The sequence below is a fragment of the Macaca thibetana genome, chromosome 1, assembly GCF_024542745.1.
Source record: "Macaca thibetana thibetana isolate TM-01 chromosome 1, ASM2454274v1, whole genome shotgun sequence".
Taxonomy (NCBI): Eukaryota; Metazoa; Chordata; class Mammalia; order Primates; family Cercopithecidae; genus Macaca; species Macaca thibetana.
This window is the reverse complement of record NC_065578.1, coordinates 88,135,782-88,158,183: the sequence shown is the minus strand read 5'-3', so window position 1 is coordinate 88,158,183 and position 22,402 is coordinate 88,135,782. Positions and strand designations below refer to the sequence as shown.

Sequence of the window (22,402 nt, the reverse complement as noted above, 5' to 3'; positions counted from 1 at the left end):
TCCAGCACCTGTTGTTTCCTGACTTTTTAATGATCGCCATTCTAACTGGTGTGAGATGGTATCTCATTGTGGTTTTGATTTGCATTTCTCTGATGGCCAGTGATGATGAGCATTTTTTCATGTGTCTGTTGGCTGCATAAATGTCTTCTTTTGAGACGTGTCTGTTCATATCCTTCACCCACTTTTTGATGGGGTTATTTTTTTTTTCTTGTAAATTTGTTTCTCCCATTCTGTAGGCTGCCTGTTCACTCTGATGGTAGTTAGTTTCTTTTGCTCTGAAGAAGTTCCTTAAATTAGATCCCATTTGTCAAATTTGGCTTTTGTTGCCGTTGCTTTTGGTGTTTTAGTCATGAAGTCCTTGCCCATGCCTATGTCCTGAATGGTATTGCCTAGGTTTTCTTCTAGGGTTTTTATGGTTTTAGGTCTAACATTTAAGTCTTTAATCCATCTTGAATTAATGTTTGTACAAGGTGTAAGGAAGGGATCGAGTTTCAGCTTTCTACATATGGCTAGCCAGTTTTCCCAGCACCATTTGTTAAACAGGGAATCCTTTCCCCATTTCTTGTTTTTGTCAGTTTTGTCAAAGATCAGATAGTTGTAGATGTATAGTATTATTTCTGAGGGCTCTGTTCTGTTCCATTTGTCTATATCTCTGTTTTGGTACCAGTACCATGCTGGTTACATTTTGGTTACTGTAGCCTTGTAGTATAGTTTGAAGTCACGTAGCGTGATGCCTCCAGCTTTGTTCTTTTGGCTTAGGATTGACTTGGCAATGCGGGCTCTTTTTTGGTTCCATATGAACTTTAAAGTAGCTTTTTCTAATTCTGTGAAGAAAGTCATTGGTAGCTTGATGGGGATGGCATTGAATCTATAAATTACCTTGGGCAGTATGGCCATTTTCACGATATTGATTCTTCCTATCCATGAGCATGGAATGTTCTTCCATTTGTTTGTATCCTCTTTTATTTCGTTGAGCGGTGGTTTGCAGTTCTTCTTGAAGAGGTCATTCACATCCCTTGCAAGTTGGATTCCTAGGTATTTTACTCTCTTTGAAGCAATTGTGAATGGGAGTTCACTCATGATTTGGCTCTCCGTTTGTCTCTTATTGGTGTACAGGAATGCTTGTGACTTTTGTACATTGATTTTGTATCCTAAGACTTTGCTGAAGTTGCTTATCAGCTTAAGGAGATTTTGGGCTGAGACGATGGGGTTTTCTTGATATACAAACATGTCATCTGCAAACAGGCACAATTTGACTTCCTCTTTTTCTAATTGAATACCCTTTATTTCTTTCTCCTGTCTGATTGCCCTAGCCAGAACTTCCAACACTATGTTAAATAGGAGTGGTGAGAGAGGGCATCCCTGTCTGGTGCCTGTTTTCAAAGGGAATGCTTCCAGTTTTTGACCATTCAGTATGATATTGGCTGTGGGTTTGTCATAAATAGCTCTTATTATTTTGAGATATGTCCCATCAATACCTAATTTATTGAGAGTTTTTAGCATGAAGGGCTGTTGAATTTTGTCAAAGGCCTTTTCTGCATCTATTGAGATAATCATGTGGTTTTTGTCTTTGGTTCTGTTTATATGCTGGATTATGTTTATTGATTTGTGTATGTTGAACCAGCCTTGCATCCCAGGGATGAAGCCCACTTGATCATGGTGGATAAGCTTTTTGTTTTGTTGCTGAATTCAGTTTGCCAGTATTTTGTTGAGGATTTTTGTGACAAAATGCCATGGTTTTCAGCTCCATCAGGTCCTTTAAGGACCTCTCTGCATTGGTTATTCTAGTTAGCCATTTGTCTAATCTTTTTTCAAGGTTTTTAACTTCTTTCTGATGGGTTCAAACTTCCTCCTTTAGCTCGGAGAAGTTTGATCATCTGAAGTCTTCTCTCAACTCGTCAAAGTCATTCTCTGTCCAGCTTTGTTCCATTGCTGGGGAGGAGCTGCATTCCTTTGGAGGAGGAGAGGCACTCTGATTTTTAGAATTTTCAGTTTTTCTGCTCTGTTTTTCCCCCATCTTTGTGACTTTATCTACCTTTGGTCTTTGGTGATGGTGACGTATAGATGGGGTTTTGGTGTGGATGTCCTTTCTGTTTGTTAGTTTTCCTTCTAACAGTAAGGACCCTCAGCTGTAGGTCTGTTGGAGTTTGCTGGAGGTCCACCCCAGACCCTGTTTCCCTGGGTATCACCAGCGGAGGCTGCAGAACAGCAAAGATTGCTGAACAGAAAATGTTGCTGCCTGATCGTTCCTCTGGAAGTTTTGTCTCATAGGGGTACCTGGCTGTGTGAAGTGTTAGTCTGCCCCTACTGGGGGGTGCCTCCCAGTTAGGCTACTTGGGGGTGAGGGACCCACTTGAGGAGGCAGTCTGTCCGTTCTCAGATCTCAAACTCCGTGCTGGGAGAACCACTACTCTCTTCAAAGCTGTCAGACAGGGACATTTAAGTTTGCAGAGGTTTCTGCTGCCTTTTATTTGGCTATGCCCTGCCCCCAGAGGTGGAGTCTACAGAGGCAGGCAGGCCTCCTTGAGCTGCGGTGGGCTCCACCCAGTTTGAGCTTCCCGGCCACTTTGTTTACCTACTCAAGCCTCAGCAATGGCGGGTGCTCCTCACCCAGGCTTGCTGCCGCCTTGCAGTTCGATCTCAGACTGCTGTGATAGCAACGAGAGAGGCTCCATGGGCATGGGACCCTCTGAGCCAGGTGCGAGATATTATCTCCTGGTGTGCCATTTGCTAAGACCATTGGAAAAGTGCAGTATTAGGGTGGGGGTGACCCAATTTTCCAGGTGCCATCTATGTCACTGCTTTGCTTGGCTAGAAAAGGGAATTCCCTGACCCCTTGCACTTCCCGGTGCCTCACCCTGCTTCGGCTCACCCTCGGTGGGCTGCACCCACTGTGCTGCACCCACTGTGCTGCCCCCACTGTCCAACAAGCCCCAGTGAGATGAACCCGGTAGCACAGTTGGAAATGCAGAAATCACCCGTCTTCTGTGTTGCTCACGCTGGGAGCTGTAGACTAGAGCTGTTCCTATTCAGCCATCTTGGAACCGCTTCTCCGGCAGTGGGATTTTCTTCCCTTCCCTGTGTTATAGTGGACATCATTGAATAATTCATAGGCTTCTTCCTAGTTTTCCTTAGTCCTTCTAGCACGCAAGTTAGCAAATGTCTGTGGCACCAATCTCCATGTTCTGATTCTGTGTCCCAATGAGGGTGTACACTGGGAACTGCCTGCTGGCCTGTAGGGAATCATTCTCTTTCCTCTGTTGTCATCCTATCATTGACCTGACTGAGATACCAGAGATCGCCAGACTCTGGGGCTGCAGTTATGGCAGCACTTCTCTCATGTGGGGTTAGTGTCTGATTTAGCAGTAACATTATATCTCTCCATGTCAGATCAAAGGATTGTCCTAACCCTTGTAAAACATCAATATAGCCATCAGGGTTATCTGAGAATTTACCTAGGTCTATTTTAATTTGCTTTAAATCTGAGAGAGAAAAGGGTACATGCACTCTGGCTGGGCCGAATTCTCCTCCTCCTACTGCTTGGAGGGGGCATAATCGGGGAATACTGGCACTCTTTAGTTCATAGTTTACCCCTTTGTCTATCTCCTTTGGGACCATTTGGGTTGAAGGTGGGTCCTTATTAGTTGGGGAAGGAGTCGGGGGACACTGGGGTAGGGAGGGCTACCTGACTCTAAGGGCTTCCTGTAGAGCATAAATCACACTTTTTACATAATTGCGAGTTGTCTCTTAATGAAAAGAAAGTTTGTACATATGGCACTTCACTCCATTTGCCTTCTTTTCTACAAAAGAGGTCTAGCTGTAAGATGGTGTTATAATTTATACTTCCCTCAGGAGGCCAGGTTTCTCCCCCTTGAAGAGGATATTGTGGCCAGGTAGTACTGCAGAAGAATATAGTCATTTCTTTCTTAGCATCTGAGGGTCAAATTGGTCCCAATTCTCCAGAATACATCTTAGGGGCATTTTTGCCTTGGGGGGAACGTTTCCCATCTGAAAAATGAACATAGGGATGCCAGCACCCCTAGTCATTTTCCGATGAGCATTAGTCCTAAAGCGTCCTCTATGGTCCTAATGCTTATTCCTTTCCAGAGTGCATAACCACCCATGGACCTCTGCTTATCGGATTAGTTATGCTCACCGATGTAGCTGTCCTGCACCCCTTTTCCGGCCTTTCTTGACCACAAAGAAAGGGGTCTGGGCTGCTGGATTCTAGTGGTCCTTTACCAGAGTGCCGAACATTGCCTTTGTGCTCAGGGGTGAGTCCTAGAGCTGGGCTGGCTTCCCGAGTATTTCATAACAACCCAGCTGCCCCATCAAGATGCATTCCCATAAACAACAGTTCTTATGCAAATTTATTTCAGAGAGGGTATAGGTAACATTTTGAGTCAGGATTGAGATAGTCTTTTTTGATTCTGTAAGTACTTCAAGGCTTGGCTGAGTGCAAAGAGCTCACACATTTGAGGAGACCATCTTTCTCCTCCATCTTTCTCTCTCTCCTCCTTCTCTCTCTCGCCTCCATCTCTCTCTCTCCTCCATCTCTCTCTCTCTCCTCCATCTCTCTCTCTCTCCTCCATCTCTCTCTCTCTCTCTCTTCTGTCTCTCTCTCTCTCTTCTCTTAGCCATTACAAACTTGAGGCCCTGGCAAGTGTGGTGGGAAACAGGTCCCACATAACTGCCCATGTTGAAAGCTGTATACCTAAATTGGGAGGGACACCAGGGATAAGAATCCCTGGGTTTATCATCTAGAGGCCTAAGGATGCAGCATAGAGCTTCCTTAGATTCCTTTGGAGATACAACTTGCTAGAGGAAATGGAAGTCTGAACCATTAGTACCTAGAAGGCAGGGATCAGAGGAAGTAATTCAGAGGTAAGGAGAATTTTGGGGCTACACTTTCAAGAAAGTCATGGTCAGGATCCAGGAGGTATGGGTCAGAAGGAAAGTTAGGGGCACATGCATGGGCGACTGTAGAGTAGAGAGTTCTAGCTGCAACATGATCTCAACCAGCCAATGCCAGGAGTTTGAGACGACAGATTTCTGCCTCTAGTCAGCCCTCAGCTTCTCCAAGAAAATGGAAAGTAGAAGCTGGCTCCAGGCAGACCAACCAGCCAATAGGTACCCTGTATTTTCCTCCAATTCTAAGTAAGGAAGGATGGAACAGAATAGCAAGCGAAAGTGGTCCAATATTACTCACTGCTTTGGAGGTCCCTTCATGGTGTCCAAATGTTACCGGGAGGTCCTTGCTCCCAGAGCTCCCAAGATGGTGGCGGGCCACTTCCAAGATGGCAGCAGGCTGCTTCCAAGATGGTAGTAAGCCTCGTGTTCTCTGACCTGGGGTTCTTGGCCTCACGGATTCCAAGGAATGGAATCTTGGGCCATGCAGTGAATGTTATAGGTCTATCAGAAGCTGTCAGTCAGTGAAGAGAACCATGGAACCCAGTGACTAATTGTTCAGCTCGATTAGGATGAACCCAGGCACTTAGCCACGCAGGAACAATGGCAAGCCTTTAGCCCAATAGGGAGCAGCAATGGGCAGGCGCCTCGCTGGATCAGGAGCACAGCAGACACCCTGCCGGATCCAGAGGGATGGAAGTCAGCGGCAGGTCTGCAATGGCGGCAAGCAGCAGTGGTGGACAGCAAGGGAAAGCTCAGCTTGAGCTGTAACAAACACAGAGCAGAAGAGTGCAGTTGCAAGATTTAATAGAGTGAAAACAGAGCTCCCACACAAAGGGAAGGGAACCAAAGGTGGTTGCCTGGAAATGGATTTTAAATATGAGGTCTGTGTATGAATAGTGCAATATTGAACAGAGCAATTTTTTTTCAGATATAAGAGGTTAATTAAGGAAAGGCTCACAGACAGACCCATAAATGAATGGGAGGAGGACAGAGAAAGGGATGAAGCCCAGAAAGAGTGTGATTTCATGTGAACTCCCAGCATTGGCCTGACTGCCAGGGGAGGGACCTATGGAGTATAAATTATGCCTCAGAGGGTGCCCTCCTTGTGAAGGGAGCTGGGCTTTTGACTCCTAACCCTGTTAGTCAATGGCCTCAGCCAAGGGGAGTGGGAGGTGGAGTAGCCACAGGCACATAAAATCCCCAGACCCTGCTGCTTTCTATACAGACTGACTGACTCCAACACCAGGTCACAGGTGCCAGCCTTTAACCACAAATCACTTAGTTAAGATTGAGCACAGTGAGCTGGCAAGAGACCCTGGGGGATCTGGATGGCTGCCAATAGTACTGGTCATAGCCTATACCTCCAATACTGCCTGTTCATCACCAGGCACCAGTTGTGGGTCTTTCATTGCATTCTGCCATAAGAGAAAATTAGTATCTTTTGAAAGTTCTGGGTTGGCTTTTCTACAGACATACTTCCTTCCTCCAGTGAGTAGAAGTGGATGTCCCTCTGCAAGACTGAGCGGCCTCACAGTTAAAGATGACCTGGGACATTTGAAAACATGGAGGGCATACTTTTGGCTCTCCTGGACTCTTAGTTGAGGGATTTCCTGAGACAGGCACTGGCAGACAGATGCAGAGAGTGGATTCCCAGAGGCTAACTTTGGATAGCCAAACATTTCATAGAATTTATCCAGAGATTTCTGAAGTCCATTATTCTCTTCTTTGATCTCTGATTGGCCTTTCACAGAAAGGTGATATCAAAAGTTCTTGGCTGGGTGCAGTGTCTCATGCCTGTAATCCCAACACTTTAGGAGGTAAAGATGGGTGGATGACGAGGTCAGGAGATCAAGACCATCCTGGCTAACACGGTGAAACTCTGTCTCTACTAAAAATACAAAAAAAATTATCCAGGCGTAGTGGCAGGCACCTGTAGTCCCAACTACTCGGGAGCCTGAGGCAGGAGAATGGCGTGAACCCGGGAGGTGGAGCTTGCAGTGAGCCGAGATCGCGCTACTGCACTCCAGCCTGGATGACTGAGCAAGACTCTGTCTCAAAAAAAAAAAAAAAAAGTTCTCAGTGGTCCCAGAGTCATTTCGTTCAGTATTTAGGCTACTGGTGTCTGGATCCACATCAGAAAAGCAAGGAAAAGAATGGAATTTCACAGAACTAAAAGCCTTGCTGTTGGCCTCTTGGCTGGGTCTCTGCAGGACATAATCCCTCACATACAGGCTTATGGCAGGTCCAAAGTACTGCTCTCCTCTGACAGGGTGCCTGGGGTGGCTTCCTGGCAGCCATAGTCTGCCCTGCAACAGCAAGAGCCCAGAACTTGGAAACGGAGGTGCACCATCTTTGTAAACCAAGGAAATTTTTAAACTGTGACCTAATATTACTGGGACTTGTCTCCCTACCTTATGCCTTACAATCCATTCTCCCTACAGACCAAAATAAGCTTTCTAAAATGAAAATGTGATTACTTGACATATACTAATTAACAATATTCATGTTGCAAGGCATAGAAAGCCTAAGTCATGTGGTTTTAAATATAATAAAAGGTAATTTTCTGTCCCAACTGGAGATTTAGGAGTAGAAGAGTTTCAGTTACAGCTTGATACATGAATCTGTTTATAATCTGTCACCAAGCTCCATCTCACAGTTCTGTCTTCTCTGTGTGTCAGTGCTATCTTAAGATTACTCCTGTAGTGATAGCAACATGGCAGCAGCAGTTTCTAAGCATCACATAGTTACTCCAGCAAACACAGTAAAAGAGGACACTTTCTCAGAAGCTCCAGCACATGGAATACTGTGTCTTATTGACCCATCCCTGAACTAATCACTGTGGCCAATGGGATTAGGTTTGCTAAACATCTTAAGCCAAACGTCTTAAGCCAGACGTTGCTAAACTTCTTAATTTGAGGCCAATTCTACACAAACTACATTGGTTGGAAGAAGGGTCAGAATAAAGATAGGAGGAAATAGGTGAGCAAACATCTGAAGTCAGCAGTCCCCAGCCTTTTTGGCACCAGGGACCAGTTTTACGGAAAACAATTTTTCCACGGATGGAGAGGGATAGTTTTGGCATGAAACTGTTCTACCTCAGAACATCAGGCATTAGTTAGAATCTTATAAGGAGCTTGTAATCCAGATCCCCCGCATGTGCAGTTCATAATAGGGTTCATGAGAATCTAATGCCACCACTGATCTTAAAGGAGGCAGAACTCAGGAAGTAATGCTTGCTCACTTGCTGCTCACCTCCTGCTGTGCAGCCCAATTCCTAACAGGTCACCAACTGGTACCAGTCTGCCACTCAGAGGTTGGGAACCCCTGTCTGAAGTGATTTAAAATGCTTCATTAATCTCTATTGCTCTTGACATAAAGGCTGCTCTTTCCTCATCAGGGCCTGTACTACCCTGCGTGATATCGTCTCTGTCACCCCTTTGGGCTCATCTTTCTCAGTCATTCTTTCCTGGTGTTCAAACGTGTTTTTTTTTTTTTGGACAGAGAGAGAGGGGGGGCCTCATTCTGCCACTCAGGCTACAGTGCAGTGGTGCAATTATAGCTCATTGCAGTCTTGACTTCCTGAGTTCAAGCAATCTTCCCACTTCAGCCTGCCAAAGTATTAGGATTACAGGCATAAGCCACCATGCCCGGCCCTCAATCATGCTTAATTTAGGTGCTGTGATGGTTAATGTTTTGTGTCAACTTGGCTAGGCCACAGTGTGTAACTGTACGATAAAATGTTATTCTGGATGTTTCCAGGGGGATGTTTTTAGATGAGATTAATATTTAAATCAGTAGATTTTGAGTCAGGCAGTTTGCCCTTCATAATTTAGATGGGCCTTACCCAGTGAATTGAAGCTCTAAATAGAACAAAAGGCTGACTTCCCCTGAGTTAAAAAGAATCTATCAGCAGATGGCCTTCAGACTTGAACTGCAATGTTGGCTCTTCTTGAGTCTCCAGCCTGACAGCCCACTCTGCAGATTTCAGACTTGCTTGTCTTCATAATCAGGTGAGTCAGTTCCTTAAAATAAGCCTTTTTCTATACATCTACACATCGTATTAGTTCTATTTCCTTGGAGAACCCTGACTAATACAGGTACATTAGCAAAAATGAAGTTAAGTTGTCTATAAATTCTTGAAGTTAGGTAAGAAATCATTCTACAACATCATACTACACAATAATAAGAGACATAGACTTCACACTGTAAGCAATGATGAACCTTTGAAGATCTTATATGGAATAGAGAGTATATAATAAAAACTATGGTTTGGCTATTGAAAAACCAATAATATCTACCTTCCTCTTTACTTCTACTATTAAGGCTAAAATAACCAAAGTACCTAATTTCTCCACTTCCTTTGCAACTAGTCAAAAGTGCTCAAGGAGGGCTTCCCTTTATGGAAAAAGGCAAAGTCTTCTTGAGACTTTTTAATCCTTTTTGTCCTTTTCACCCTCTACCTTCTTCCTGCCTAGAATGTAGAAGCAAGGCCTGGAGGTGAAGCAGTCATCTTGAATTCATGCCACAACTAGCATGAGGGTGAATGTCTATATAGTAAGGATGGCAGAGCAGAAAGACGAAAAGAGACTGGAACCCTGGAAGCAATTTGAAGCCACTGTACCTATCCCCACATTTGTAATGGATGAGACAAATAAACCCCTATTTGTTTAAGCCACTGTAGTACAGTTTTCTGTTATTTACAGAGGAACGCATGATGATATAGATTACATGGTACAAAGATCAAATTTCTCTTCTAGAAGATAAGTTGACCTGAGGAAAAGTCCTGTAACGCACAGAGAGAAGCCAATCAGAAGGCTCCTGCAGGAACCCAGGAAAAAGACAGTGAGGCCTTAAAGGATTTAGTATGAGAAAAAGGTAAATTATCACAATTTTTTGTCAAGTTTGTAAATTTTTCCATAATTCTTATGATTAAAATAATTATATAACCACACACTTACCAAATATTAAATTGAAAATTATTTCCAGATAAAACAAAGTCTACTTGGTCTCAGTTGGATAAACTCAAGAGTAAAACAACAAAACAAAAACCTCGACCATGTTACTGAGACATGAGAATTTCATTTTATTGCTGCTCTGAGAATACATCTAATTACTCAATCATGCCAATTAAATAGGAAGTTCACCTGCTGACAAACAGCTATCTTGGGATATATCAGAATAAACCATAGAAATAATTGGATTTTCTAATCAATATTAACTTCATCATATTATACACTTGCCAGTTTCCTTTATATTTAGCAACGACGTTTGTTTCTTATGTTTAGCCTTTCATTTGTGACAACAATCTCATGGTTAAGAAGATAAAGACTGGGAGCAGTGGCTCATGCCTATAATCCCAACACTTTGGGAGGCCGAAGTGGGTGGGTCAACTGAGTCCAGGAGTTCCAGACCAGTCTGGGCAACATGGCGAAAGCCTGTCTCTACAAAAATACAAAAGTTAGCCAGCCATGGTGTTGCACACCTGTAGTCCCAGCTAATTGAGAGACTCAGGCTGTAGGATCACCTGAGCCCCGAGAGGTCAAGGCTGTAGTGAGCCATGATCGTGCCACTGCACTCCAGCCTGGGTGACAAAGTGACACCCTGTCTCTCAAAACCAAAAGAAGATAAAATATTTTTTTTCTTTTTGACCATGAGAGCAGTCATCTCCTTCTGAAGTATTTTTTTATATAAACTCTAATTATCCATTAACAGTATAAACAACCAGAGGGGGTAAAGATGGCTGACTAGATGCAAGTAATATGCACTTCCTCTACAGAGAGGAACCAGAACAGCAAGTAGATGCATTACAAACAGACCATCTAGGAGAGAATGCTAGGATTCACCAGAGAAGAGACAGGAAACACCAGAAGTAAGTAAGGATAGGCTTTGAGGCAGCTTGCCCAGCTGGGGACTGACTGAGAATCGAAAGAGGCCCCTGGACATGGGAAAACAGTAAGGGAGAAAATCCCAGGGCTCCGAAATGGGTTTTTACAATCTTGGCTATGGGAGAAACCCTTGGCCCAGTAGGGCCTTGGGCCCGATATATGAAGCTGCTTAAAAATTGCATGGAGACCTTCTTCCAGAAAGGAAACCCACACAGAATCCCACAGGCATCTAAGCCTAGGGCTGCCTCAGCTAGGTGCCATTTTGACAGGTTAGATACTGGGGATCTACAGATACCGCTGTGGCCACCACACTGATCCAGGGAAGGAGAGGGGGGATAGGTGCTCCCACATACCCCTACGAGGGTCCCTACGTCACTGCTGCAGGCTGCTGAGACTGAGATAAGAGCAAGCCATACTCCCCACAACTTCTTGCCTATGCTGCTCAACTGGGAGGCACCCCATCCTCTCTGGTCCCAGGCCCAAGATGCCATTTTCAGAGTTTAACACCAGTCTGTGCCCTCCACTTGGGTTAAGTTCAGGCCAATGGGATTGTAGCCACCACCCAGCCAAGTAGAATCAGGGAAACCAAGCTCACCTACACATATCTAGGACAATACCCACTGCCCTGCAGTGGGCTGCTGTGAGACAAGCAGACCTCAATCCCCATAGCTTTTTGCCTACATTGCCTGCCTGGAAGTGACCTCACCCTTCCCGGTCACAGGCCCAAGGCACCATTTGGAGAGTTTAATGCAGAGTCACACCTTGCTCTTGGCCTGAGTTTGAGTTGACATGGTAGCAGTTGTCACCTGGCCAGGGACAGCCAGAGAAACCAGGCTCTTCAATGCACAGCTGGGACAATATCTAAAACCTCCCTGCTATTTAATTCTGTGAGACATAGACTCAAGCAGACCACACTCCCCACAGCTTCTTGCAATGGTGCTCACCTGAGAGGGGGCCCCACCTTCTCTGATCAAAAGCCCAGAGCTGGCACCATTTTGAGAGTTTAACACTGGGTTGTACTCTATCCTTGGGGTAAGTTCAAGGTGATACAGCTGCAGCTGCCACTGAGCCATGGGAGAGACAGGGGAGATCAAGATCTCCTAAGCACATTTAGGAGAATACCCACCACCCTGCTACAGGCAGCTGAGGGACTGGGAACTTGCCTGCTCAACCCATTGCAGCTTTCTGCAACACTAGTATGGACTGCTTGGCTCCCAGTGGATTGTTGCACCACTGCAACCACCATCACCCACATCAAACCAGCTGACCAGGCACCTAAGAACCCGTCTACACACCTAGTCTACTGTTCCCACTACTCGCTGCTAAACAAGCCACCTGGCCTGGAGGTCTAAGAATCAGGACCCACTAACAGCAAAAGCCAGTGTAAGCTGCTCTGGGACCTAAAAACAGGCACACTCACCCCATAGCTGCCACCATTAAGTCCTGAAGACTGGTTTAGTTGGTGTCCAAGTCCCCAGTTGATCTTCACTACAACCTAAACTAATAGCTGTATCCTATGTCACTGAGGAAATCACAGATACCACTGACCCTGTATGCTGCCTAAAAAGTCGCACAGAAATCACATTAGTGCAGGCACCCAAAATCAAAGTCAAAGCATTTTACTCAATCAACAACATATATATTTTTTCAGGAAATAATTATCTCCTGCAATTTCAAAAAACTTGAAACAAGCAACTGCTACACTACATGCACAGATATCTATGGAAGGATACAGGAAACATAAAAAAGCAGGAAACTATGTCATCACCAAAGGACCACAACAATTGTCCAGCAACAGATCCCAATCAAAAATAATTCCTTGAAATGCCAGATAAGGAATTCAAAATACTTATTTTAAAGAACTTCAATGAGATGCAAGAGAAACCTGAAAAACCTATACAAAGAAATCTGAAAATCAATTCAGAATATGAATAAGAAATTTACCAAGGAGATAGACATCCTTTAAAGAAAAAAAAGCAGAGTGCCAGGCACAGTGACTCATGCCTGTAATCCTAGTACTTCAGGAGACAGAGATGGATGGATCACTTGAGCCCAGGAGTTCCAGACCAGCCTGGGCAACATGACAAAACCCTGTCCCTATAAAAAATACAAAAATTAGCTGTGCATGGTGGTGTGTGCCTGTAGTCCCAGCTACTCAGGACACTGAGGTAAGAGAATCACCTGAGCCTCGGGAGTCAAGATCACACCACTGCACTCCAGCCTGGGCATTGGAGTGAGACCTTGTCTCAAATTAAAAGAAAAAATAAAGCATAAATACTGGAAGTAAAAAATTCATTGAAGGAAATAGAAAATACATTCAAAAGCTTCAATGATAGACTAGACCAAGCAAAAGAAAGGATCTCAGAACTTGGCTGCAGTGAGCTCGGATCACACCACTGCACTCCAGCCTGGGCAACAAGGCAAGACCCTGTCTCAAAAAAGGAAAAAAAAGACAAAAGTAAGAGGAAAAAGTATAAGAAAGAATGAATAAAGCCTTTAAGACATCTGGGACTACATAAGGAGACTGAACTTATGAATTATCAGTATGCTCAAGGAGGAAGAGAGATCTAAAAGTTTAGAGAACCTATTTAAGGAAATAATTGATGAAAACTTCCCAAGTCTATTAAGAGAGTTACATATCCAGATATAGGAGGCCTAGTGAATGCCCAGCAAATACATTGTAAAAAGAATTTCATGTGGCATATTATATTCAGAATGTATAAAGTGAAAGTGAAAGAAATAATTTTAAAATTAGCATGAGAAAAGTGCCTAGTCATCTATAAAGGATCTCCCATCAGCCTAACAGTGGACTTTTCGGCAGAAATCTTATATGCCTGAAGAGGATGGGATAGCATTTTCAAAATGCTGAAAGAAAAACACTATTAGCCAATAATTTTTTATTCTGCAAGAATATGCTTCATAAATGAAGGAGAAATAAAGTCTCAGAAGAAGAAGCAGGCAAAAAAAAAAAAAAAAAGAAGAAGAAGAAATAAAGAAATAAAGTATTTCTCAGATAAGCAAATTCTGAGGGATTCTGTTATCACTACACCAACCCTACCGAAAATACTTAAAGGGGTCTTAAGCATGGAAACAAAAGGTTGATATTTACTATCATGAAAATGCATTGAAAGATCAAACTCACAGTTCTCATAAAACAATCACATAAAGGAGGAAGAAAAAGGAATGAAATGGCAACACAAAAGAATTTCATCAAACCGCAAAGACAAAAGGAGAAAAAGAAAAACCAACAAAGCATTTATAAAAGAACTTGAAAACAGTTAACAATATGACAGGAACAAAGCCTCACATATTGTTATTAATCATGGATGTAAATGATTAAATGTTACACTTAAAAGATACAGGTTGGCAGAAAGGATTTTTAAAACATGATCCAACAATATGCTCCCTAGAAGAAACTCAGTTACCCATAAAGATACCCATAGATTAAAAGTAAAGTAGTGGAAAAACATACTCTACACAAATAGAAATGAAAAGCAAACAGGAGTAGCTATACTTCACATCAGATAAAACAGGTATTAAATAAAAACCAGTAAAAAGTGCAAAGAAGGTCATTATATAATGATAAAGGGGTTAATTCAGCAAGAGGATATAACAATCCTTTGTATATTTGCACCCAATATCAGAGCACCCAAATTCACAAAGCAAATATTACTAGACCTAAAGAAAAAGATAGACTGTAATACAATAATAGTGAAATACTCTAACACCCCACTCATAGCACTAGACAGATCATTGAGACAGAAAATTAACAGAGAAACACTGGGGTTAAATTGGACTTTAGACCAAACAGACTTAACAGATATTTACAGAACATTGTACCCAACAACTATAGAATACACAGTATTTTATCAGCACATGGAACATTCTCTAAGATAGACCACAAAACAAATCTCAACAAATTTTAAAAAGTCAGAAGCATATCAAGTATCTTCTCAGACCACAGGGAATAAAGCTAGAAATCAATGCCAAGAGGAACTTCAGAAACCATACAAATACATGGAAATTAAATAGCATATTCCGGAAGGATCACTAGGTCAACAAAGAATTGAAGGTAGAAATTAATTTTTTTAATAAGTGGAAATAGAAATACAATGTACCAAAACCTGTGTAATACAGCAAAAGTAGTGCTAAGAGGGAAGTTTATAGTATTAAATGCCTACATCAAAAAAGTAGAAAGATCATAAATTAACAGCCTAACGTCACACCTCAAGGACCAGAAAAACAAGAACAAACCAAACCCAAAGTTAGTAGAAGAGAAGAAATAACAAATATCAGAGCAGAACTAAATGAGAGACAAAAGAAAATCAACAAAATGAAAAGTTGGTTCTTTGAAAAGATAAACAAATTGATAAATCATTAGTAGAATCATTAGTAGACTATGCAAGAAAAGAAGAGAGAAGATCCAAATAAACACAATCAGAAATGAGAAAGGAGACATTAAAACTGAAACCAAAGAAATACGAAAGAGACTATTTTGGATAACCATATGCTTACAAACTAGAAAACCGAGAGGAAATGAATAAATTCCTGAAAACACACAACCTCTTAAGACTGAACCAAGAAGAAATAGAACGCTTGAACAGGTCAATAATGAGTAGTGAGACTGAGTAAATAATTTAAAATCTCCCCATTAAAAAAAAAAAAAAAAAAAAAAAAAGCCCAGGTCCAGATGAATTTTCAGCCAAATTCTACCAAACATACAAAGAACTAACGTCAATTCCTCCTGAAACTATTCCTAAAAAATTAAGGATAAGGGAATTCTCCCTAGCTCATTCTACAAGGCCAGTATTACCCTGATACCAAAACCAGACAAGGACATAAAAAAAGAAAATGACAGATCAATATTCCTGATGACACAAAAAGCCTCAGCAAATCCTCAGCAAAATACTAGCAAATCAAATGCAACAGCACATCAAAAAGATAGTACATCATGATCAGGTGTGATTTTTCCCAGGGATTCAAGGATGGCTAAACATAGGCAAATCAATAAAGATGACATATAACATAAACAGAATTAAGGACAAAAACCGTATAATTATCTGAACAGATGTAGAAAAACCATTCAATGATATTCAACACCCCTTCATAACAAAAAATAAACTAGGCATAGAAGGTACATAGTTTAACATAATAAAGGCCATATACAACAAACCCACAGCCAACATCATACTTAATATGGAAAAGTTGAAAGCATTCCCTCTCAGAACTGCAACAAGACAAGGATGCCCACTTTCAGCAATTTTATTCAACACAGTACTGGAAGTCCTTGCTAGAGCAATCAGACAAAAGGAAAAAAAGGTAAAAGGCATCCAAAATGGGAATGAGGAAGTCAAATGTTCCCTGTTTGCCGATAATATGACCTTACATCTAGAAAACCCTAAAGAGTCCACCAAAAAACTCTTACATTTGATAAATGAATTCAGTAAAGTTTCAGGCTACAAAATTTACATACAGATATCAGTAGCATTTCTATACACCAATAACAATGTAGCCAAGGACTAAATCAGGAAGGTAATCCTATTTACAATAGCTACAAAAATAAAATATCTAGAGATACAGTTTACCAAGGAGGGGAAAGATCTCTATAGGGAGAACTAGAAAACATGGATGAAAGAAATGTAGATAGGACGGCTGGGCATGGTGGCTAATGCCTGTAATCCCAGCACTTTAGGAGGCTGAGGCAGGTGGATCGCTTGAAGTCAGGAGTTCAAGACCAGCATGGCCAACATGGTGAAACCCTGTCTCTACTAAAAATACAAAAATTAGCCAGGCATGGTGATGAATGCCTGTAGTCCCAGCTACTCAGGAGGCGGAGGTTGCAGTGAGCCGAGATCGTGCCACTGCACTCCAGCCTGGGTGACAGAGAGAGACTCCGTCACAGACACACACGCGCGCGCGCACACACACACACACACACACACACACACACAAGACGGTACAGACAAAAGAAAAGCATCCCATGCTCATAGAATGAAAGGACTGATATCACTAAAATGACCATACTGCCCAAAGCAATCTACCGATTCAATAAAATCCCTACCACATTACTAACATCATTTTTCAAAACTTAGAAAAAAATTATAAAATTCATATGGAACCAAAAAATATTTGCCGAAATAGCCAAAACAATCCTAAGTGAAGAGAACAAAGCTGCGGGCATCACATTATCTGACTTCAAATTATACTACCAGGCTATATTAACCAAAACAGCATGTTACTGGCATAAAACTAGACACATAGATGAATGGAACAGATCAGAGAACCCAGAAATAAAGCTACAAACCTACAACAAACTGATCTTTACAAAGTCAAAAAACATATACACTGGGGAAATGACACTCTATTCAGTAAATAGTGCTGGGGAAAACTGGATAGCCATACACATAAGAATGAAAGTGTACCCCTATTTCTCAGCACATACAAAAATTAACTCAAGATGGATTAAAGACCTAAACATAAGACCTGAAACTAAAAATCCTATAAAAAGGAGATACTTTTCTGAACATTGAGTTATGCAAAGAATGTATGACCACATCCTCAAAAGCAAACACAACGAAAACAAAAATAGAGAAATGAAACTTAATTAAACTAAAGTGCTTCTGTGACCAGGCATGGTGTCTCACTCCTATAATCCAGGCACTTTGGGAGGCCGAGGTGGGCAGATCACCTGAGGTCAGGAGTTCGAGACCAGCCTGGCCAACATAGTGAAAACCCATCTCTACCAAAAATACAAAATTAGCTGGGTGTGATGGCACATGTCTGTAATCCCAGCTACTTGGGAGGCTGAGGCAGGAGAATCGCTTGAACCCAGGAGGCAGAGGTTGCAGTGAGCCGAGATCATGCCATTGCACTCCAGCCTGGGCGACAAGAGCAAAACCCCACCTCAAAGAAAAAAACAAGTGGGCAATGAACATGAACAGACATTTTTCAAAAGAATACATGCAAATGGTTAACAGCCACATTAAAAAAATGTTCAACGTCACTAATCATCAGATAAATGTAAATTAAAACCATATTGAGATACCGTCTTACACCAGTCAGAGTAGTTATTATTGAAAATGTCTAAAAATAACAGATGTTGGTGAGGATGCAGGGAAAGGGGAATGCTTACACACTGTAATGCAATCTCTATGGAAAACAATATGGAGATTTCTCAAAGAACTAAAAATAGAACTACCTTTCAATTCAGCAACCCCACTACTGGGTATATACTTAAAGGGACAGAAATTATTGTGTCAAAAAGATACCTGCTCTCCTATGTTTATCACAGCACTATTCACAATAACAAAGAGATGGAATCAATGTAAGTATTCATCATGGGAGGACTGCATAAAGAAAATACGACATATATGTGTGTATATATATACATATATTTGTATATATACATATATCTGTGTATATATATATATGTATATATATACACACATATACACACCATGGAATACTACTCAGCCACAGAAAAAAATGAAATCATGTATTTTTCAGCAACATGGATGGAATTGGAGACCATTATCCTAAGTGAAATAATTCAGAAACAGAAAGTCAAATGCCACACATAAGTAGGAACTAAACAATGAGTACACATGGACACACAGAGTGGAATAATAGATATTGGAGACTACAAAAGGTGGGACGGTGGAAGTGCGGTGAGGGTTGAAAAGTTACCTATCGGCCAGGCACGGTGGCTCACGCTTGTAATCCCAGCACTTTGGGAGGCCGAGGCGGGTGGATCACCTGAGATTGTGAGTTCGAGACCAGCCTGATCAACATGGAGAAACTCCAGCTCTACTAAAAATACAAAATTAGCTGGGCGTGGTGGCGCATGCCTGTAATCCCAGCTACTGAAGAGGCTGAGGCAAGAGAATTGCTTGAACCGGGGAGGCGGAGTTTGCAGCAAGGGGAGATCACACCAATGCACTCTAGCCTGGGCAACAAGAGGGAAACTTTGTCTCAAAAAAACAAACCAAAACAAAAAAAAGTTACCTACCTATTGGGAACAATGTTTACACTATGGGTGATGAGTACATTCTCAAAGCTCAGACATGCAATATACGCAAGTAAAAAAATCTGCACTTGTATCCTCTAAATGTATTTTAAAAAGTCAACCCCTTTCCCATTTAGAAAGAAAAACAGTGCAGCTCCCTACCAGCACTCATTTAACTTTACATAAGCACGCTCTTTGAGGCTGAAGCAAATCTGACCAATTTTCAATGTGAAAATAAAATATAAAAATTGTTAGTGATTTCTAAACAGAGCTAACATTAGAATTGCCTGAATCATCAGAATCGTCTATTTCAGAAAAATTGGATTAATCAAAGGAATCTTTGTCCAATAGCTGTTGGAGAACAATGTTAACCTCATGATAGGAATGCTACACTTTCTAGGATTTGATGTTTTCGGAGATCAAGAATTAATGGAAATACCACTACTAAAAACAGAATGCTATGAATAGAATGATGTCTTTTGTTTCCAAAGTCAATATACTAGAGCAATGTGAAAATAATAAATGCATGATATTTTGTGGCAAAGTTATCTCCAGTAAACACTCCAGCCACAAGCGCCACCAGTGAGTATTTTTAGGGCAAACAGGAAAAAGGTTAAAAAGTATAAACTTCTGGCTCAAGCCTGTAATCCTAGCACTTTGGGAGGGGAGGTGAGGCGGGCGGATTGCCTCAGAGCTCAGGAGTTCGAGACCAGCCTGGACAACACGGTGAAACCCTATCTCTACTAAAATACAAAAAATTAGCTAGGCGTGGCCGTAGGCGCCTGTAGTCCCTGCCACTTGGGAGGCTGAGGCAGGAGAATTGCTTGAACCTGGCGGAGGTTGCAGTGAGCTGAGATCATGCCCCTATACTCCAGCCTAGGCGACAGAGTGAGACTCCATCTTCAAATAAATAAATAAATAAAAATAAAGTAAAAACATCCTACTTTAGCTGAAACCTCAGTACTATACCTTCTAAACATCATAAGTCCATTTTCTGTATAAATTCCAGTAATGACTTATCATCAAACCACTTCTATAATTATTCTTGAAGTATTCTGCTCACCCATACATACATGAAAGAATATAAAACTCACAAAAACTGTTCAGTTTTCTCAATTTCTTCTCTCTGGAATATCTTTCTCCCGGTAAAACAGTAGTGTCATGCTCCATACTGAGTAGTGATCATTTCAAAGGCTCCTGACGCTTGGCTGCTCAAAACCCTTCAGTGACTATCTCAGTCAGAGTTAAAGCTAAATTTGTCACCACCAACTTCTAGCCCCTGCATGATCTGGCCCCTGTTCTTCTCCAACCTCATCTCCTGCTACCCTCCTCTTCCCTCAACACACTCTGGCCACTGGCCTCTGCCAATCCCTGAACCCCAGGCATGCTCCAGCTTCAGTCCTTTGCCCTTGCAGTTCCCTCTGCCTGGAATGCTTTTCTGCCAGCATGCACCTAACTACCTCAGATCTGTACTCAATTATCACTTGAGGAGAACTCATCTGTAAATCCTGGCTCTCTCCATTTCCTTTTCCTGCCTTATTTTTCTTCTTAGCACTTATCACTATCTAACCCACACTATGTTTTTCTCATTTAATTTACTGTCTATCTCCCTTCCCAATATGTTCCATGAGGATAGGGATTTCTATTGTTCTTTTGACTGCTGTCACAGAGTCAGGCATATGGTAGACCACTCAATAAATGTTTCTTCAATGAATGAATTTCTGAATGAATTTCTGCCAATTGAGGTTGGCCCTTAGAACACCATTATTGTTATTGTTGTTTAGTTTTGTTCTTAACCTTGGGTCTCTTTTTGGTCAATGTCGTTCACTTATTAATACTTTCCTGAAATGCCAAACATTGCTCCTACAACTGCAAATACAATGAGCATGTCTCAGAGTCACATAAGCCAGGTTGCTAAAGCATCTTTGCCTGGGGCTTCAGCTCATCAACAAAATGGGACTCTGTCTGACCTCTTGAAGCCCAATGCCAGGATACAGGACTCAGAACTGCACTTAGCTCCTGGTGCTCCAAACAACTAGATTCAATAGAATAGTGGCATATTTAAGCCATGTTGTGCCTACATACATATCCATATGCACATACATACACACACGCACACAAGCTTGGAATTTGCTATCTTAAAAGTCAGGAATGGTCAAAGACAATCTTAAATGTATATTAATATGAGAAGGGATAAATATATGAAGGTACATCTAAAATATGTCAGGCTAAGTAGAAGTTAAAATGAATGAGGAGGAACTTTCTGTACAGCCAAGAAATTATCTCAAAGAAATATTAGGAGGAAGAAAAACTTACAAAATAACATCTTAAGCATATGACCTTAATAATATTAAAATAAATGTATATTATTCTATATTCCTGTATTCTATATATCTATTAACAAATAAGTGAAAGATACAGTAGCTACTAAGTGCAAAGGAGAAAAATAAAATAGAGAAGGAACATATGAAATGACAGGAGAGGTACTGAAATGCGTTTTAGCAATGTTCTCATAGCGTTTTATATAAATAAATGAAGTGTTCAAAAATTTTTAACTGAATAAATAAAAAGTCAAAAAGGCAGGAATGGAACATCCCTCTTCCTTTTGCTTGGTAAGAAGATATTTCTAATCAGGGTTTCTGGTTCTGGGTCTAAAATGATATTGAGTGGATGCCTCAGTCAGCCCCTGCTGCCCAAATAAGGAAAACTGGGCACTTTTTAAGGAAATGGGCATTATTTTTTAGAGTATAAATTAGTGCATCTCTGGCAGGCAATTTCACAATATTGAACAAAATGTTATCTGCATATGCCCTTTGATTCCCTGATTCCATGGTATTTACCCTTCAAATATATAAATGTTCACAAAAATGTTCACAACAGCATTTTTTATAACACCAAAACACTGGACCGGGCGCGGAGGCTCACACCTGTAATCGCAGCACTTTTGGAGGCCAAGGCGGGCAGATCACCTAAGGTCAGGAGTTCAAGACCACGCTGGCCAACATGGTGAAACCTGTTTCTACTAAAAATACAAAAATTAGCTGGGCATGGTGGCATGCGCCCGTAATCTCAGCTACTTAGGAGGCTGAGGCAGGGGAATCGCTGGAACTGGGGAGGTAGTGGTTGCCGTGAGCCGAAATCACACCACTTCACTCCAGCCTGGATAAAGAGCGAGACTCCGTCTCAAAAAAAAAAAAAATACTAACAGTCCCTTTGCTTGCTTATACAACTGCAACATGGTAGTGTCACCTAAGCTGTAAATATCACTTTCTTCTGACCAAGCTGTTCATGTGGGAAGGAGCATGGGAAATTGAATGACTAGCTGTATGGATACAGCACTGATGCCCCAGTCCTGTTTTCTGGCATAATCTTTTGTTCAGGAAATGGGAGTAGCTGTCTACAATGCTCGATGAAAGATCTTAAGAAGATGCATAATCTTTCTCTTTCCTTATTTCATAATAAATTAAGTGAACTTACCTATTTCCATGTTACTAAGTCCAAGTACTTTTGAGTTGCAAATAAATGTACGCAAGGGTATGAGCTATCACAGCCTAATTTAGTTGTTTGAAAGCAAGACAAAACTAAATTCTCATTAACTTGA

The 22,402-nt window shown here is 41.6% G+C and overlaps 2 protein-coding genes and 1 long non-coding RNA gene across 3 annotated transcripts in view; 2 read left to right on the top strand and 1 right to left on the bottom strand.

The window, feature by feature from the left end:
* The window catches only part of LOC126964001 (uncharacterized), a 190,248-nt gene extending 190,048 nt beyond the window's left edge, over positions 1-200 (bottom strand). Inside the window, exon 1 of the long non-coding RNA XR_007729281.1 lies at positions 9-200. This is a non-coding gene — a long non-coding RNA (uncharacterized LOC126964001). The remainder of the gene's footprint in view (positions 1-8) is intronic.
* Positions 1-13,087, top strand: part of KYAT3 (kynurenine aminotransferase 3) — an 84,002-nt gene extending 70,915 nt beyond the window's left edge. Inside the window, exon 15 of the transcript XR_007729243.1 lies at positions 9,387-13,087. The gene's annotated coding sequence lies outside the window, so the exon portion shown is untranslated. The remainder of the gene's footprint in view (positions 1-9,386) is intronic.
* Positions 1-22,402, top strand: part of GTF2B (general transcription factor IIB) — a 121,527-nt gene that overhangs the window by 44,993 nt on the left and 54,132 nt on the right. The gene's annotated exons all lie outside the window — the stretch shown is intronic.